The 20000-nt window shown below is 38.5% G+C and overlaps 1 protein-coding gene across 1 annotated transcript in view; it reads left to right on the top strand.

Annotated features, from left to right (window-relative positions):
* Positions 1 to 20000, top strand: part of tmem38a (transmembrane protein 38A) — a 38131-nt gene that overhangs the window by 4910 nt on the left and 13221 nt on the right. The window lies entirely within an intron of this gene.

Genomic DNA, 20000 nt, shown 5'->3' on the forward strand with positions numbered 1-20000 from the left:
GCTCGGGGTCTTTCTGTGTGGAGTTTGCATGTTCTCCCCGTAACTGCCTGGGTTCCCTGCTGGTACTCCGGCTCGGATGGAATCCGGATGGATACTCTAGTACAGGGGTGTCAAACTCGTTTTAGATCGGGGGCCACATGAAGAAAAATCTACTCCCAAGTGGGCCGGACTGGTAAAATCACGGCACGATAACTTAAAAATAAAGACAACTTCAGATTGTTCTCTTTGTTTAAAAACAGAACAAGCATATTCTGAAAATGTACAAATCATAATGTTGTTGTTGTTGTTTTTTACACTTACATGTTGCGGTTAATATTATTCTATCTTTATTTGTCGTTATTTACACTTTCTGAATAAATCATTTGATAATGTTCATCAGTCAACTTATTGGTGTTCATTTTCAATCTACCAAGATAAAAAAATAATATCAAAATCAAATTACAGGATGTTATTTATGTAGTTTGATCATTTTTCTCCACTGGTGCACTAATAACATCATGTGGTTTATTTTATTTGTTTACATATGTAGCATCATCTACAAAGATACAAATAATTGCTATTGCGACATCTAGTGGACACATTTAGAACAGCAGTTTCTTTCATTCAAAAATTTTGTCTCATTTTTATACTCAGCAAACTCATCCCGGGGGCCGGATAAAACCTGTTCGTGGGCCGGGCTGTACATTTGATACCCCTGCTCTAGTATCAATCATACACTGATACTACCCTTGGTATCGACACCACCAATTTATGGATCGATCCTCCTGTTACATGTCGTCTACTGACTGTGACAATGCTGATACTACCCTTGGTATCGACACCACCAATTTATGGATCGATCCTCCTGTTACATGTCGTCTACTGACTGTGACAATGCTGACACAGTTGTTGTTACATTATCCTCTCTCTAGACTCTTATTAATCTACTCGTTAATTTCCTGGTAATATTTGCTTACTTGCTGCTGTAGCGTGGTTCTATCGACACTTCTTAAACTTTACCGAGCACTTATTTCTTGGTGATATTTTAAGCTAATTTAGCAGTTAGCGTAACTGTTAGCATGCCTGTTCTCAGCGTGTAACATGTTTAGCCTTGTCCTCCAGTGATAATAATACTTGATAATAATACTTAACACTGAGAAATGCAGTTTATTTGCCTCAATTGAGATGACTATTGTGAACTTAAGGGAGCAGCTCCGCACTGTGCACGGAGACACGTAATTAGCTGCTAGTTTATCAGCCGAGGGACTAAAAATAAGCACATTATCAGCCAGAGGGAATCAGCGTTTGTTATCAACATTGAAAGGCATTAATCTGCAAAGGCGATCACATACTTTTTCAAGAAAATCGTCCGATACTGATCGGTGGCCGATTGATCAGCACATCCCCAGTTCTTATTGTTAGTTCCTCTACGAGATGTGTCAGAAAAGTTCCAGGACCTAACGTGTCATAAAATATTGTATTCAAATCAACTTCCCCTGACGCACTCCGGAGAGGATTCTTCCGGTATCGTCCGCAGCGCTATCGTCTTCAAAACAGGTCCCCTTGGTGACCTCCTTGAGAAAAAGAGTAAAAAAATAATTCCACTGAGCCAGGGCGAGTGAGGGAGTTTGCTCTGCCACAACTCCCGCCTCTTATCACACGTACTCAACAAAGAAAAATCTGCACGATCACTTTGTGGATGCGCTGGTTCACGGACGAGGCCTCAATCACATCAGGGAACATAACATCAACAGTCCTGAAACTTTTCTGAGACACCTCATATTGTTAGATTATTATTATTATTGTACGAGTTCTTTGACACAGACGTGCTTCCTTCCATCCATTTTCTACCTACTCAGTGGCCTAGTGGTTAGAGTGTCCACCCTGAGATCGGTAGGTTGTGAGTTCAAACCCCGGCAGAGTCATACCAAAGACTATACAAATGGGACCCATTACCTCCCTGCTTGGCACTCAGCATCAAGGGTTGGAATTGGGGGTTAAATCACCAAAAATGATTCCCGGGCGCAGCACCACTGCTGCCCACTGCTCCCCTCACCTCCCAGGGGGTGAACAAGGGTGATGGGTCAAATGCAGAGGACAAATTTCACGACACCTAGTGTGGGTGTGACAATCATTGGTACTTTAACTTAACTTAACTTGTCCCTAGGGGCAAAAAGTTGAATAATTTGAATGAAAGTCAATAATAGATTCTGCATGCATTGAATAGTTTTTGTTGCACTAAGGACTTTATTGTTTACAACAATGTTTAAATTATATTTTATATATATTTATACATTATTATTAGGGCTGCAAATCTTTGGGTGTCCCACGATTCGATTCAATATCGATTTTATTTTTTCGATTCAATGCGATTCTCGATTCAAAAACGATAATTTCCCGATTCAAAGAGATTCTCTATTCATTCAATACATAGGATTTCAGCAGGATCTACCCCAGACTGCTGACATGCAAGCAGAGTAGTAGATTTTTGTAAAAAGCTTTTATAATTGTAAAGGACAATGTTTTATCAACTGATTGCAATAATGTAAATTTGTTTTAACTATTAAATGAACCGAAAATATGACTTATTTTATCTTTGTGAAATCATTGGACACAGTGTGTTGTCAAGCTTATGAGATGCGATGCAAGTGTAAGCCACTGTGACACTATTGTTCATTTATTTTTATTTTATAAATGTCTAATGATAATGTCAAATAGGGATTTTTAATCACTGCTATGTTGAAATTGTAACTAATATTGATACTGTTGTTGATAATATTCATTTTTGTTTCACTACTTTTGGTTTGTTCTGTGTCGTGTTTGTGTCTCCTCTCAATTGCTCTGTTTATTGCAGTTCTGAGTGTTGCTGGGTCGGGTTTGGTTTTTGGAATTGGATTGCATTGTTATGGTATTGCTGTGTATTGTTTTGTTGGATTGATTAATTAAAAAATAAAAAATAAAAATAATAATAATAAATAAATAAAAAACATTTTTAAAAATGAGAATCGATTCTGAATCGCACAACGTGAGAATCGCGATTCAAATTCGAATCGATTTTTTCCCACACTCCTAATTATTATTATTATTATTATTATTATTTTACCTTTAAATCTGATTATAATGATGAATAATTCATTTAAGGGAAAAAAATCCCAAAACCATTCAAAAATGTCAGGTTAATAACAATAATGCTCAATATCGCCCAACACTAGATGTGATTTTCTTTATAATAGCTAACCTAATATTCAGTTTTATTTTCATGTCAAAAACAATTAAAGTGTATTTTGTGCGTCATTTTAGGATATAACATCTCTTCATTGACTCATTTGACAGTCAAATGAGTCACGCTGCCTTTATTTGCATGACTTTGTTTGTGATTCTTTTGCATGAGCAGTGATGGGCAAGCTACTTGGAAAATGTAGTAAGCCAAGTTACAAGTTACTCTCGATTAAATGTAGCTAAGCTACTCTCCCCGGAGAATTGTAGCAAGCTACACTCCAAGCTTGCTACATCAAAGCTACATTTAACGGAATTTATTTCTATAGGCCCACATGGAGAAAACCCCAAACCAGTGAAGTTGGCACGTTGTGTAAATGGTAAATAAAAACAGAATACAATGATTTGCAAATCCGTTTCAACTTATATTCAATTGAATAGACTGCAAAAACAAGATACTTAATGTTCGAACTGAGAAACTTTATTTTTATTTTTTTAAATTAATCATAAACTTAGAATTTAATGGCAGCAACACATTGTGAAAAAAAAATGGCACAGGGACATTTCTACCACTGTGTTACATGGCCTTTCCTTTTAACAACACTCAGTAAACATATGGGAACTGAGGAGACCAATTTTTTAAGCTTTTCAGGTGGAATTATTTCCCATTCTTGCTTGATGTACAGCTTAAGTTGTTCAACAGTCCGGGGGTCTCCGTTGTGGCATTTGACACTTCATAATGCGGCACATATTTTCAATGGGAGACAGGTCTGGACTACAGGCAGGCCAGTCTAGTACCCGCACTCTTTTACTATGAAGCCACACTGTTGTAACACATGGCTTGGCATTGTCTTGCTGAAATAAGCAGGGGCGTCCATGAAAAAGACGTTGCTTGGATGGCAACATATGTTGCTCCAAAACCTGTATGTACCTTTCAACATTAATGGTGCCTTCACAGATGTGTAAGTTACCCATGCCTTGGGCACTAATACACACCCATACCATCACAGATGCTGGCTTTTGAACCAGCACCTACAATAGTCCGGATGGTTCTTTTCCTCTTTGGTCCGGAAAACACGACGTCCACAGTTTCCAAAAACAATTTGAAATGTGGACTCGTCAGACCACAGAACTCTTTTCCACTGTGCATCAGTCCATCTTCGATGAGCTCAAACCCAGCGAAGCCGGCGGCGTTTCTGGGTGTTGTTGATAAATGGCTTTCGCTTTGCATAGTAGAGTTTTAACTTGCACTTACAGATGTAGCGGCGAACTGTAGTTACTGACAGTGGTTTTCTGAAGTGTTCCTGAACCCATGTGGTGATATCCTTTACACACCGATGCCGGTTTTGACGACGGATCGAGGGTCACGGGCATTGCCGCTTACGTGCAGTGATTTCTCCAAATTCTCTGAACCTTTTGATGATATTACGGACTGTAGATGGTGAGATCCCTAAATTCCATGCAATAGCTCGTTGAGAAATGTTGTTCTTTTAACTGTTGGACAATTCGCTCAGGCATTTGTTCACAAAGTGGTGACCCTCATCCCATCCTTGTTTGTGAATGACTGAGCATTTTGTGGAAGCTGCTTTAATACCCAATCATGGCACCCACCTGTTCCCAATTAGCCTGTTCACCTGTAGGATGTTCCAAATTAGTGTTTGATGAGCATTCCTCAACATTCTCAGTCTTTTTTGCCACTTGGGCCAGCTTTTTTGAAACATGTTGCAGGCATCATATTACAAATGAGCTAATATTTGCAAAAAATAACAACGATTTCCAGTTTGAATGTTAAGTATCTTGTCTTTGCAGTCTCTTCAATTGAATATAAGTTGAAACGGATTTGCAAATCATTGTATTCTGTTTTTATTTACCATTTACACAACGTGCCAACTTCACTGGTTTTGGGTCTTGTATAATATCAATGTTAATGTAACTGATAGTGTACAAATGGACCCAATAAGGCTCCATTACTATTAACTATCTGTCAGTTAGCTGGGGACTACCTCTCGGGGTGCCCGCACCCCACTGTATGTATTTATTTCAGTTTGCTTTTCCTACATTGTTATTAATTTTCTCTTCCTACAGTAAAAAAAACAGCATCTATCTATATCTTGACAAAAAAAACAATGACTTGTGTGTTGTCCGCCCAGAGATCGCTAGCTCGTGCGTTCAAACCCCGGCCGAGTCATACAAAGACTATAAAAATGTGACCCATTATCTCCCTGCTTGCCACTCAGCAACAAGGATTGGAATTGGGGGTTAAATCACCAAAATGATTCCCGGGCGCAACCACCGCTGCTGCTCCCTGCTCCCCTCACCTCCCAGGGGGTGAACAAGGGGATGGGTCAAATGCAGAGGGTAATTTCACCACACCTAGTGTGTGTGTGACTATCAGTGGTACTTTAACTTTTAACTTTAACTTACCTTATTGTGTGTTCCTAAATTTGTGTTGGACGTCTTAGATGAAGAGGGCTGTTATGACTTTGGTTTACAGAGTAAACAACTAAAACTAAGGTTTTGGGTAGGGATGTCCGATAATGGATTTTTGCCGATATCCGATATTCCGATATTGTCCAACTCTTTAATTACCGATATCAACCGATACCGATATCAACCGATATATGCAGTCGTGGAATTAACACATTATGATGCCTAATTTGGACAACCAGGTATGGTGAAGATAAGGTGCTTTTTAAAAATAATAATAAAATAAGATAAATAAATTAAAAACATTTTCTTGAATAAAAAAGAAAGTAAAACAATATAAAAACAGTTACATAGAAACTAGTAATTAATGAAAATGAGTAAAATTCACTGTTAAAGGTTAGTACTATTAGTGGACCAGCAGCACGCACAATCATGTGTGCTTACGGACTGTATCCCTTGCAGACTGTATTGATATATATTGATATATAATGTAGGAACCAGAATATTAATAACAGAAAGAAACAACCCTTTTGTGTGAATGAGTGTGAATGAGTGTAAATGGGGGAGGGAGGTTTTTTGGGTTGGTGCACTAATTGTAAGTGTATCTTGTGTTTTTTATTTTGATTTAATTTAAAAAAAATAAATAAATGATACCGATAATAAAAAAACAGATACCGATAATTTCCAATATTACATTTTAACGCATTTATCGGCCGATAATATCGGCCTGCCGATATTATCAGCCTGCCGATATTATCGGACATCCCTAGTTTTGGGCAATGTTTTCTCTAAAAGCACACATTTGTCTAAACATGGCCAAGGACACGCATTATTGTGGTTTTCCTGCACGTCATCTTCATCACTAAAGGAAACATCTAATCTGCGGGACAGAATTCCTCTGACATTTTCAAGTATGTATTTTTTATTTTTTTTTGAGTTGTCCGCTTGAAGCGTCCCTCTGTCTCGGACTCTCTCGTCGTCATGTGACGAGTGCGTGACTGTTATGATTTTGCTTCCTGGATTCGATGACCACTGATTGGGCAGTCTGTAATGTTTCGCCCTAACCTTAACCAATAGTGACTCGTCATACGAACACCAACCAATCATAATGGATTTTCTCCGTATGTATGGATGTTCTCATTTTTCCAGGTCGTCTTATTTTCTCCATTTTATTTGGGCCTCTTGTCACAGTCCATTTTCTCTCTTTGTAGCTTGTAGCTTTAAAGGAAGCTACCTCGCTACGTGGGTCTAAAAGTAGCTAAACCACAGGAAAAGTTACTCGTTAAAAGTTACTGCCCATCACTGCGAATGAGTGCACCTTCTGTAGTTCACGCTTGAAGGGCGGGAGGGGTCAACACGGGCGGGGCATGGAGAGACAAGTGTCGGGGGTTAAAGGTTAAGACAGGCCCGACACATGCAAGGCGCTTGAGCAGAATCTATTCATAGGATGACATTTCTCAGCATCAGATTGCGACACCCTCGCACACCTGTTGTTGGATATTTGTGACAAGCAGTCGCACTCTGATCACTCACCGCTCAATTAACTCTGTGTGTGTGTGTGTGTGTGTGTGTGTGTGTGTGTGTGTGTGTGTGTGTGTGTGTGCGTGCGTGCGTGCGTGCGTGCGTGCGTGCGTGCGTGCGTGCGTGCGTGCGTGCGTGTGTGTGTGTGTGTGCGTGTGGGTGGGAGGTTTTCTCACAAATCACTTACAGCACAGGGTCAAACTTATTTTAAGTGGCACGCGAAAGCCTGGACATGTATGTCTCGATAAAGTACTTTCTCTTTCTGTCCATCTCCATTTTTACATACAAAATACACAAACTGCATACTTAATTATTATCTTATAATGCAGCAAATATTATATAATGATACATTCCACACATTTAAAAAAAAAAGAAAATAAATAAATACTTAAATATATGCTTATGATTGTGAAGCAAGTTATCTATCAAATCGTACACTGTAAAAATGACATTTTACAGTGAAAAACTGGCAGCTCAGTCACCAGAATTTTACTGTAAGAAGAAAATAATGGTGTTGTTTTTTATCTACAATAATACATTGTAAAACAACAACCATTTATCTTGCAGTTAATTTTTTTATTTTTTTTTTGAAACGGCAGCTCAGTTGCCAGAATATTACCGTAAAAAACCCATACCCATGGTACAATTTTTCCATTTACAGTACAGTAAAATGCTGTATATAAAAAACAAACAAACAAAAAAAAAAACAGCACATTTTAGAGGTAAAATTCTGGTGACTTAGCTACCAATTTTTTACTGCAAAATGTAGAGAATTTTTTAGTGAACATGAATTTCTTTTTTATAATAACAAAATAACTGGACAATTGTGTGACAATATGATAAGGGGAATCCTTATATATATATATATATATATATATATATATATATATATATATATATATATATATATATATATATATATATATATATATATATATATTTTTTTTTATTTATTTTTATTTTATTTTTTTTATTTAATTTATTTATTTATTTTTTTAAACAATTTTTTAAATGTATTTATATTCATATATTATTCACTGTTACAAGCGGCTCCCTGAGGGCAGACATAACTGCGATGTGGCCCTAAAGGAAAACGAGTTTGACACCCTTGATCCACAGCAGTGATTCTCATGTGGTACGATGGCTTCACCAAGTGTTACGCCAAAGTATCATTTGATTAAAGTACAGTGTTTTTTCCCCCTATATTTAAATGTAGTGTCACTGTTCAAACTGTGTGTAATGTTACAGTGGCCCAAAATATTAACTATACTTGTTAAATAAAACCTCTGCCTTGTTTTTAATGAATGCTTAGGCCTACTATGCTATATTTTAATATTGGCCATTATGGTGCTACTTGGAGAGCCAAGTGTTTTCTAAGGTGGTACTTGGTGAAACACGTTTGAAAACAGCTGATCTACAGTATGAATAGTAGTAATGATATTCCAATAATCAAGAATGAATCTTGCCTCTTTTAAACCATGGCCTGTCTAGTGATGTAACAATGATGTAATCACATTAAATAGCAGACTCATAATACGATTTAAATACATACAATTGCTTGCACAAAAAGGGCCTGATCTACTAAATCACGTGCAAACTTGATAACACATGCAAAGCTGATCTACTAAACTTGTGAGCAGAGGATTTTAAATGAGAAAAAGAGAGAGCGCAATCTGTCTTTATATATATGCGAAATATGTGCTGATTTGCAGAATGGCCACAATGCTGTGAGGAGGGGATGCAAATATAATCATTTAGCACTCGCAACTGCTCCGCGGCTGCCGTTTTGTGTCTATACTTAGCACGTTTGAAATGTGCATGCACAAACGGCTCGCGCCGCAAAGGCAGACGATGGACAGAGGATCCTCCATCCGGCGTGTGTGTGTCAACACATAAGGACGGTCATGACTAAAAAATAATAGACATATTGTCTATTCAGCAATATCATTTTATAATTGTATAGCTGCTGGACGCTTTGAGAAGGGGCTGAATAAAACAAATGTAACTGATTTGTGTCGCGTTTTAAGAATAGGACTTGTTTTCATCGAGGGCCACATCGCAGTTATGAATGCCTTAAAGAGGCTGCTTGTAATAGTGACTAATACATGAATATCAATGTAGAAGGATTCGCCTCATGATATTATTACACAAAAGTAGATATTTTTCTAATGTACACTGGAAAAAAAGGTTTTAATCTCTACGCTAAAAACTTGGTAACTCATTCGCCAAAACACAAAACCTGTGATATAGGAAATATATTATTACTAGAGATGTCCAATAATATCGAACTGCCGATAAATGCTTTAAAAAGTAATATCGAAAATTATCGGTATCGGTTTCAAAATTGTCAGTATCGGTTTCAAAATGTAAAATTTATGACTTTTTAAAACGCCGCTGTGTACACGGACGTAGGGAGAAGTACAGAGCGCCAATAAACCTTAAAGGCACTGCCTTTGCGTGCCGGCCCAGTCACATAATATCTACGGCTCTTGACACACACAAGTGAATGCAAAGCATACTTGGTCAACAGCCATACAGGTCACACTGAGGGTGGCCGTATAAACAACTTTAACACTGTTTTAAATATGCGCCACACTGTGAACCCACATCAAACAAGAATGACAAACACATTTCGGGAGAACATCCGCAACGTAACACAACATAAACACAACAGAACAAATACCCAGAATCCCTTGCAGCACTAACTCTTCCGGGACACGACAATATACACCCCCCCGCTGCCCCCTACCCCCCCCAATATTGTTAATAAATTAAAGGTGTTTAATGATAATGCAATCATGTTTAACACATAGTTAATATTGTTAATAAATTAAAGGTGTTTAATGATAATACAAGAATGTTTAATACATATAGTTAATATTGTTAATAAATTAAAGTTGTGTAATGATAATACAAGTATGTTTAATACATATAGTTAATATTGTTAACAAGTTAAAGGTGTTTAAAGATAATGCAAGCATGTTTAATACATATAATTAATATTGTTAACAAGTTAAAGGTGTTTAATGATAATACAAGCATGTTTAATACATATAGTTAATATTATTAATAAGTTAAAGGTGTTTAAAGATAATACAAGCATGTTTAACACATATAGTTAATATTGTTAACAAGTTAAAGGTGTTTAATGATAATACAAGCATGTTTAACACATATAGTTAATATTGTTAATAAGTTAAAGGTGTTTAAAGATAATGCAGGCATGTTTAACACATAGTTAATATTGTTAACAAGTTAAAGGTGTTTAATGATAATACAAGCATGTTTAATACATATAGTTAATATTATTAATAAGTTAAAGGTGTTTAAAGATAATACAAGCATGTTTAGCACATATAGTTAATATTGTTAATAAGTTAAAGGTGTTTAAAGATAATGCAGGCATGTTTAACACACATAGTTAATATTGTTAACAAGTTAAAGGTGTTTAATGATAATACAAGCATGTTTAACACATATAGTTAATATTGTTAACAAGTTAAGGTGTTTAAAGATAATACAAGCATGTTAGATTCCTTTCTTTCTTGAAGACAAGAATATAAGTTGGTGAAGTACCTGATTCTGATGATTTGCATTGATTGGAATCAGACAGTGGTGCTAAAAATGTCCGCATTTTCGAATGGAGGAGAAAAAAAGTTCTGTCCAATACCACATGAAAGTGGTTGGTTTTTGGCATCTTATTTATCCAGCTTCCGTACTCCTTTGTATACACTTTACAAGAAATACATTGTCGGCAAACTCCGTAGCTTGCTAGCTTGTGCACGCCAGCTTTCTGAGACTCGTTTTGGTAGCGCAACTGTGCAACTGTGCAGTCGGTCTTTGGAATTTTGACGACAGGTACGGCGCCAGAGTCTGTTGAAATAAAGTGTTTCTCGCCTTCCAGTCGGTAATTTTAATGAGCTGGCAGCAGCCAGCGTCATCTCAGAAGACCCTCGGGTGCCGTGAATGTCAATCAAGTGACGAAAATGACGTCATAGTGAAGATTTATGATCGCTCATTTTTAGGACTATTTTTTTAATGCCTGGCTGGTGATCGACTGACACACCCTCCGAGATCGACCGGTAGCTCGCGATCGACGTAATGAGCACCCCTGTTCTAGACCAGTTATTCTCAAACTGTATTACTAGTGGTACGCCGACTTCATTTAGTCGTACGGCAAATAATTACTGACCATAAACTCCGGACTGTAAGTCGTTATTTGTTTCTTACACTTTGAACCCTGAGGCTTATAAAACTGTGTGGCTAATTTATGGATTTTTCTTCGCTGACGGCCATAATGAAAATATTTTTAAAAAACAAGCAAATGTACCGAGAGGCTGTTTTTTTGTTTGTGCTATGGCGCCATCTTTTGGACAAAATCGCTCACTGCAGGTTCTGCAGTGTTCTTCAATTTCGTGCCTACAACCGGAAGTAGAGTGCTGTTCAGTCTTCTAGCCGTCCACAGCGTCTCTACGCGTATGGATTCTTCGTACATAACTCCAAGCAACATTTGTAAGTTTTACAGTATAAGTAAAACTGTTTATACATACTAGACCGTCCCATGTGTTTTCATTAGGAGCATTTTCAAGCATATTTTTACGTGCTATTGTAATATAATGACTCTAACGTCATTAGCATTAGCTAATATGCTAACACGTTTACAAGTAATATTAACTTACAATGGCATTTTTAAAAAATTGTTTCAGTTTTGCAAATTCCTCAGTAAATTCACCAAGACGTCACCATGGAGCTTTTGAGTCTGTTTAGCTGATTGGAGAGCTTGCTTTTGCAGCTAGTGGGTCCATGACGATGACATCTGTTTTGTTTGATCAGCCGTTTACTGCCGTGTGACAGACACTGTTTGGGAACAATTAAGGCAGTGTTTTTCAACTAGTGTGCCGTGAGATACAGTCTGGTGTGCCGTGGGAGATTATCTAATTTCACATATTTGGGTTAAAAAAACATTTTGCAAACCAGTAATTATAGTCTGCAAATTATGTGTTGTTGTTGAGTGTCTAGAGCTCGGCAGAGTAACCGTGTAATACTCTTCCATATCAGTAGGTGGCAGCCGGTAGCTAATTGCTTTGTAAATGCAGGTAAAAATATGTCTTATGCTTAAACCAAAAAAAAACAAAAGGTGAGTGCCCTTAAGAAAAGGCATTGAGGCTTAGGGAAGGCTATGCAGAACGAAAGTAAAACTGAACTGGCTACAAAGTAAACAAAAACAGAATGCTGGACGACAGCAAAAACTTACTGTGGAGCAAAGACGGCATCCACGATGTACATCCGAACATGACATGACAATCAACAATTTCCCCACAAAGAAGGATGAAAACAACTGAAATATTCTTGATTGCTAAAACAAAGTTGATGCGGGAAATATAAGACATGAAACTGCTACAGGAAAATTCCAAAAAAAAGAGAAAAAGCCACCAAAATAGGAGCGCAAGACAAGAACTACAACACTACACACAGGAAAACAGCAAAAAACTCAAAATAAGTCAGTGTGTGATGTGACAGGTGGTGACAGTACACCTACTTTGAGACAAGAGCTATATTGATGCATGGTTGGTTATGCTTTAAAGTCCGGATTTTTTCAACGCAAAAAAGGTGCCTTGGCTCAAAAAAGGTTGAAAAACACTGAATTAAGGTATGTAAATAAACATTTACAAAATCTTTCATACCACTATATATCTGCGGCTTATAGTCCGGTGCAGCTAATATATGGAAAAACATTTTTCTCCCCTGAAAATTAGTGGGTGCGGCTTAAATACCGGTGCGCTCTATAGTCCGTAAAATAGATTCATTAAATATTCAAACACAGCGTTACTGTTCAAATTGCGTGTAATGTTATAATGGCCAAAAATATAAAATCTACTTGTTAAATAAACCTCTGCCTTGTTTTTAATGAATATTTAGGCCTACTACGCTACTGCATTTTAATGTTGTCATTATGGTGGTACTCCCAAGTCTGAGTCCATGGTTCTCGCCCGGGAATGGGTGGAGTGCCATCTCCAGGTTGGGGAGGAAATCTTGCCCCAAGTGGAGGAGTTCAAGTACCTAGGAGTCTTGTTCACGAGTGAGGGAAGAGTGGATTGTGAGGTCGACAGGCGGATCGGTGCGGCGTCTTCAGTAATGTAGACGCTGTATCGATTCGTTGTGGTGAAGAAGGAGCTGAGCCGGAAGGCAAAGCTCTCAATTTACCGGTCAATCTAAGTTCCCATCCTCACCTATGGTCATGAGCTTTGGGTTATGACCGAAAGGACAAGATCACGGGTACAAGCGGCCGAAATGAGTTTCCTCCGCCGGGTGGCGGCGCTCTCCCTTAGAGATAAAGTGAGAAGCTCTGTCATCCAGTAGGAACTCAGAGTAAAGCCGCTTCTCCTCCACATCGAGAGGAGCCAGATGAGGTGGTTCGGGCATCTGGTCAGGATGCCACCCAAACGCCTCCCTAGGGAGGTGTTTAGGGCACGTCCAACCGGGAGGAGGCCACGGGGAAGACCCAGGACACGTTGGGAAGACTATGTCTCCCAGCTGTCCTGGGAACGCTTCGGGATCCCCCGGGAAGAGCTGGACGAAGTGGCTGGGGAGAGGGAAGTCTGGACTTCTCTACTTAGGCTGCTGCCCCCGCGACCCGACCTCGGATAAGCAGAAGAAGATGGATGGATGGATGGAAAATTTGTCCGAGGAGGGGAACCTTAAACAATGTTTTAGTGTGGCTGAAACAGCGCTTTGGCTATATAATTATTCGTTTAAGGGGTTAAACAACTTAGTGTAGACATGGCCTCAGAGTTGTGTGCTGCATGTCAATAACATGACAAAACGTCACAGGTTTGACCATATCATATGAGGCCATAAATGTGGAGGGAAATGAATAGAATAGAATAGAATAGAAGAATAGAATGGACTTTATTGTCATTATATTTGCATATAACGAGATTAAGGACTCCAATTTAAGATGCGTTAGTGGGAACAAATATGGGATAAAAATAAATTACACAAGAGGTAATAAAGACAAAACTAAGAATGAGCGTCTCCATGGTGACAGCCGGTATACACCTAAAAACCTAATTGAAATAGGGCGCTCTGCATCACTTTTGCACTATCAATTGTACAAACAGTCTTAGTAGATCACCCGCTACATGTCCACTAAAAGTACACACAATTTTGTAGTTTGCATACACTACTTAGCACTTGTTATTTGGATCTCAGTAGATCGGACCCTCATTATTTTCCTCTCTGCTTACTAATATGCATTTTCAACACGAACAAATGACTGCTATTGAGTGGTGATAACAGTATCCTATCAGGGGCGTGCACATTACGGTGGACGGGGTGTGACAGCACTTGGACACACATTGCTTACACAGATAACCACTTTTAAAAGTCACTGAATTGGCTTTATGATGATTCCCAAAACCAACAAAAAGAACAATCTTTGACGCCATATATAAGCTGCAGTCGGGTGAAAAAAAAAGGATGTTTTCAGTGTGTCATTTTCATCGAGCTAATTAGGTTTCATGTTACTTAGCGGAACCTTTATGCATTCACACACAGCAACAACAGGATGCTAAGAAAGGTAAAAAAATATAATACATCATTTTGTGGCAGCATCAAACTAAGTTATATGCAAGTTTCACTTTTGCATTGTGGTGCGTTTAAAGGGGATCTGCACTTTTGGGGGAATGTTGTCTATTATTCGCAATCCTTATGTGAGACGAGCAAACATATGTATTTCTTTTTTTATGCATACTATTTCGTAAATAAATGCGTGTAAAAGTCAGCTAACAATGGAGGTAATGGGATTCGCTGTATTCTGCCTATAAAGCTTTGTAAAAACACCCATCAATGTTTTAAGGCTGTAAGTATATATGTAATGTAGTAACGGGCACATTCACAACAACATGTAATATTTACATATTTTACCTAATTTAAGAATTTCACAGACAGAACACTTTTCCCTTCAACAACAACTACTACTACTACCATACTTGCCAACCTTGAGACCTCCGATTTCGGGAGGGGGCGTAGTTGGGGGCGGGGCGTGGTTGGGGGCGTGGTTAAGAGGGGAGGAGTATATTTACAGCTACAATTCACCAAGTCAAGTATTTCATATATATATAAGAAATACTAAGTCAAGTATTTCATATATATATATATATATATATATATATATATATATATATATATATATATATATATACACACACACAAGAAATACTTGACTTTCAGTGAATTCTAGCTATAAATATATATGTATATATATATATATATATATATATATATATATACATATATATATATATATATATATATATATATATATATAAAATAAATACTTGAATTTCAGTGTTCATTTATTTACACATATACACACACATAACACTCATCTACTCATTGTTGAGTTAAGGGTTGAATTGTCCATCCTTGTTCTATTCTCTGTCACTATTTTTCTAACCATGCTGAACACCCTCTCTGATGATGCATTGCTGTGTGGCACGCACAAAAGTGCTTTCATCAAATGCACTAGATGGCAGTATTGTCCTGTTTAAGAGTGTCACAACATTGCTGTTTACGGCAGACAAACTGCTTTACGGTAGACGAAAACGTGACTGCTGTTGTTGTGTGTTGTTGCCGCGCTGGGAGGACGTTAATGAAACTGCCTAACAATAAACCCACATAAGAAACCAAGAACTCGCCCTCCATCATTCTACAGTTATAACGTGATTGGGCAGGTACGCTGTTTATATTGTGGGAAAGCGGACTCAGCTCCATGCGGACCTGAGTCCTGAATTTCGGGAGATTTTCGGGAGAAAATGTTTCCCGGGAGATTTTCGGGAGAGGCGCTGAATTTCGTGAGTCTCCCGGAAAATCCGGGAGGGTTGGCAAGTATGCTACTACTACTACTCATGCAGACTTCATGAGAAACAACAATGACTATTTTGGGACAAATGATGGTCCAGAACCTTATATTTTTGAGCCTGAATATACGGAGGGTGAGCTACAAGTTTTAGAAGCTGAGTGCTGAACAGATCCCGCTTTAGTGAAAGACTTAAGTATCATATAGCAGTATTACCAAGTGCTGAACAAGAAACTACGAACATAATAAAACACACACTCACTGTACAATGTCTGCTCTCACTGGGATACCGACTGATGGGATGTTTAAATTTTCACGTTTAGATGAAGGATTCATCATAATCCTTACAAAGGGTTGAAGGAAAACTGCACTTTTTGGGGGGGATTTTGCTTATCATTCATAATCCTTACATAAGACAAAAAACATATTTTTGTCTTTTTTTTATGAATTCGAAGTCGTAAAATATGGCAAGTGCGAGGTGGCTAACAATGCAACTAATGGGAGTAGACTATTCCGCCCATAAAGCCCTCTAAGAAAATATCTAAAAAAACGGCAACAATATTCAATTTACATATCGTGACCTGAATATTAACAAAGTATTAGCAATATTGTTGTTATAAGCGCTAATGCAGACAAACTGTTTAATATGGCGCTAACTAGCTTATGCTGCTATATTGACATATTGAGCCGGTGAGCTGCTGCATTGCCTCTGAGTTGGTGAAAGTTAATTCTAGATTGTAAATCATTATAAATATCTTGTATAGTAGAAAGTTGTGGCCATAAACTAAGAAGTTGGTGAAGTTTGACGTCCAACATAACCTACTCAGTGGCCTAGTGGTTAGAGTGTCCGCCCTGATATCGGTAGGTTGTGAGTTCAAACCCCGGCCGAGTCATACCAAAGACTATAAAAATGGGACCCATTACCTCCCTGCTTGGCACTCAGCATCAAGGGTTGGAATTGGGGGTTAAATCACCAAAATGATTCCTGGGCGCGGAACCGCTGCTGCCCACTGCTCCCCTCACCTCCCAGGTGGTGATCAAGGGGATGGGTCAAATGCAGAGGACACATTTCACCACACCTAGTGTGTGTGTGACAATCATTGGTACTTTAACTTTAACTTTTTTATGCATTCTAAATATTAAATAAACGTAAATAAATGTTCGCTTACAGAGGAGCCAATGAGAGCTCCACTAATCCGCCCATATAATCCAATAAATAACCATCCAAAAACTGCCGACAATACACCATTTACATTTCGTGGTTTGAATATTGACCAAGTATTAGTGATATTGTTATTATAAGCGCTAACGCAGACAAACTATTTATAGAGGCGCTGTGATTACTTCCGTGTCTCCCTATGTTTACATCATTGAGTGGTCTGCTGCTCCTCGCTTCCTGCAAGTTTATTTTAGATCATAAATCACGCTTCTCACCTGGACAGAAGAAGTGTGAGTAGGTATTCCCACAAGTTGGTACACTTTGACAGCCATATAGAACCCGAAAATGGCCAAAAATGGAGAGAACGAAACGAAACGACCCGCTCCTTTGTGAGGATTATGAGACATTCTTCATCTAAGTGGGACTATAAATGGGAATATATGAACATCCCAGCAGTCGGCATCCTAATGACAGCAGACCTTGTACAGTAAGTGATGTTTTATTATGCTTGTTGGCCCTCATATAATCTGCAATGAGTAATAATTAGTGATGAAGAATCAAACGTTGTGATGCGTTTTTGAAATTTGATTAAATGTTATTATAAATGTGCCCGTTACTACATTACATATACACTTACATCATGTATATACAACCCTAATGATGTTTGGATGTATTTTTAAGGGCTTTATAAGCGGAATTGGGCGAGTCCCATAGGCTCCATTGTAAGCAAACTTTTGATCGCGTTTATTTAACATTTAGAATGAAAAAAATAAAACAAAACACTGTTGTGTTGTTGCTTGCTACAAAAAATGTAAGTTGTCACTCTACAAGGCAAAGCTGTCGTCTTTCCCACGAGTCAAGTTAAGTGAGTATTTGCCGTTCAGCAGCCGTTACGTATCTCGAATTGCTCCTCCTTCTCTGGAAGGACAGAATAAACTGTTTGTGGCTCGCTTAACTAGAGCTCCCCTTTTTACGCGATTACACGTGGACTCAACGGCTCTCGAAAAAGTCAGCGCTACTCTGCAACAGAACGCCGGTGGGGATTGCCCTGACGGCGCCATTACGCTGCCTTTATCCAATGGAAATCCCGGATCAGGGTTGGATAGGGGGGACCTTCAGGAGTCTTGGGTATGGGCGCCCCAGAGTTTGGTGCTACGTCCCTGCATGTAGACAAATATATATGATCAGGTTCACTGCGGTATTATTAGTATAGTATTTTCAATTCTGTCTCGTGGGGGAGCATCATAGCAAATAATTGAGAAGCATTAATTTACAGGTCCTGGGTTCGATTGTTGCGGAAAACCATGTTGTGAGTTGTCCAGTGAAAGGTTGTACAAATACTTTCAAGTTAGAATCCTCAAGTACCACGCACATGTCTCAAAAACACAGGCATTTTGCAGATACTAGTATTGGTAACAGGGCAGCTGTCACGGCGGGGGTTCGCAGCTCACTACGGTCCGGACAAGGCGCGAAGGTAGGATTTGATTTATTAAACATAAATCACCCAACTACCAAAACACAGGCAAAGAACAAAAAAAAGGTAAGCGTGCCTAAAACACGTGAAGCTAGGACTTAGCATAGGCTATGGCATGGAATAAACAAAACTTACTTGGCATAGGCGTGACGCAAACAATGAAGCCAGAACGAGTGATCAACAAAGGCAGACTTAAATAGTGGTCTCTTGATTAGACACAGGTGTGTCCCGAACGCAAGAGGCAGGTGAAAATCATAGGTTGCCATGGAAACTAAAACAAACAAGGGTGCACAAAAACAGGAACTCAGTCTTAAACTAACAGAAAATAACAAAAAACATGATCCAGACCACAGATCATGACAGCAGCGGTAAGCGCTTGTACCTAACAGTGAGAAGGTCTTGGGTTCGATTCTTTCTGTGTGGTGTTCTCCCCGTGACTGTGCGGGTTCCCTCCGGGTACTCCGGCTTTGTCCCACCTCCAAACACGCATGCAGGGATAGGCTGATTGGCAACACTTAACAGCAGTAGAAAATGGATGGAGGAATGATTTACAGGTCAAAAACAAAAAATGTGAATATAGGGCAAATGTCGATGTTGTTTTCAGCGATTCAACTCAAAATGTGAAATTAATAAAGGGGTCAAAAAAGACATTTTTGAATGAATCGCAATTCTTATTTGTAACAATTCTTAATCGATTAAAAAAAAAAAAAAAAATCAAAAATGTTTTTCTTCAAATCTGTCCTGTCTAGTCACTCAGTGAAATCATATTGTTGATGTAGATGCCTATATCTGCTGGACAGATTCACTTTAGAAAAGAGAAATGTTCGATACTTCTCTTGTTGTCTTATTTGTATTTACCTTTATTAAATGTTTGGGAAGCATTTTGGTCAACAAAACCAGTTTTCTTTTAAGTAACATAAACATAGATCAGGGCTGTTTGTCTATTTTATGGAGAATTGTAGGTAATCATAGAACTGGCACCCAATGTTATTAAAAAAGTATTAATTTGGAATCGAGAATCGATTCTGAATCGAATCGTTTCCCCCATGAATGGAATCGAAACGTGTAGTGCCCAAAGATTCACAGTCCTAATATACACTATATTGCCAAAAGTATTTGGCCACCCATCCAAATGATCAGAATCCGGTGTCCTAATCACTTGGACTTGGAAATCAAGCCCTTAGGCATGGAGACTGTTTCTACAAACATTTGTGAAAGAATGGGCCGCTCTCCAGTGATTTCCAGCGTGGAACTGTCATAGGATGCCACCACTGGACTCTAGAGCAGTGGAGACGCCTTCTCTGGAGTTATGAGTCACGCTTTTCTATCTGGCAATCTGATGGACAAGTCTGGGTTTGGAGGTT

The sequence above is a fragment of the Nerophis lumbriciformis genome, linkage group LG14 (assembly GCF_033978685.3).
Source record: "Nerophis lumbriciformis linkage group LG14, RoL_Nlum_v2.1, whole genome shotgun sequence".
NCBI classification, from domain to species: Eukaryota; Metazoa; Chordata; class Actinopteri; order Syngnathiformes; family Syngnathidae; genus Nerophis; species Nerophis lumbriciformis.